General features: G+C 32.3%; 1 protein-coding gene across 1 annotated transcript in view; it reads right to left on the bottom strand.

Annotated features, from left to right (window-relative positions):
• Window positions 1-1,125, bottom strand: part of Sf3a2 (splicing factor 3a subunit 2) — a gene marked incomplete in the record, with an annotated part of 8,252 nt that overhangs the window by 1,194 nt on the left and 5,933 nt on the right.

Genomic DNA, 1,125 nt, shown 5'->3' with positions numbered 1-1,125 from the left:
GCGAAACGTTGGCTCAATAAAATAGTATAATTCTACTATTTTAGTTGTTTTTTTTACCGCACCCGGACTATATTCCATTCATTTTTTAGTTAAATACTACTGGTACTGTTACTGGTATTTGGTAGGGGGAACAAGTCCAGCAAGCGGGCCTAGTGGTCCTTTTTGCCAATAATGGAGCTCAAAGACTTTAATCATCTGCTGTCTAGTGGTTAAGAGGCCGAAAGAGGGTAGTTGACTGAAGGGAAATACAATGTGTGGTATAGCAGAAATAGTAATATTTCTTTCTTCATTAAGGGACATGTAGATTTTTAGAGATAGACTAATTCAGGAGCAGTGGTGTAATCCACATATACTTGTCTGAGTCAGCCTTATGGGCGTTTTCAATCTTCCTCACATGAACAAACCATTTCAGTAGGGGGCTGATCCATTAACTCTCCAACTGGAAGACTCCAAGGTTCTCCCTGATACTATCATTGCTAATTCCGTATCCCTTTTAGTTTTTTCCGGTATTCTTCTAAGGAATCTTATTTCTATTGTAGTCTCTTTACTAGCATACCAGTACAGCCAGGACTGGTAACTTTTAATGTAATATAGTTTGTTCAAAGCTAGAAAGTAGCCAAATATTTTCAGCTTGAAAACAGATTTTTGGAAATAATAGCACTACTACAGATGTATTATATACTATTGAAAAGCCAAACATTTTAGAAAATATAGTATTTAATGTAGAAAGTCATAGAAGATAATGTAGAATCATGAAGAATGCATTAATATAATTTTAATTTTTTTTTTTTATAATTTTGTAAATATCTCTTCTCCCCCTCTATTATGTATATTACCATTTATTGTTTACCTAATTTAAATTTGTTTTTTACAATGTTTACTTAAAAATTATTTTCATTATTGTGGCGTGCTAAACTGCCATCCCCACTCCTCCCAATACAAACGGCTCACTCTGACTTTGACTTCCGTCAAAACAGGTATTAATTCTGTCTCATCATTTTATTCTTTTCTTTTTTTCATCTCTTAATTTGTACTTTCTTTAATATTTTTTCTCTTATTTTATCTCTTATCTATATGTTACTATTGCCCTTTTTTCAAAATTGGATAAATATTTATGTTTATCTT

Source organism: Halyomorpha halys, unplaced genomic scaffold (assembly GCF_000696795.3).
Source record: "Halyomorpha halys isolate HHAL.00 unplaced genomic scaffold, Hhal_1.1 Scaffold1793.1, whole genome shotgun sequence".
NCBI lineage: Eukaryota > Metazoa > Arthropoda > Insecta > Hemiptera > Pentatomidae > Halyomorpha > Halyomorpha halys.
The sequence above is the reverse complement of the archived record's forward strand: the minus strand, read 5'-3'. Positions and strand labels throughout refer to the sequence as shown.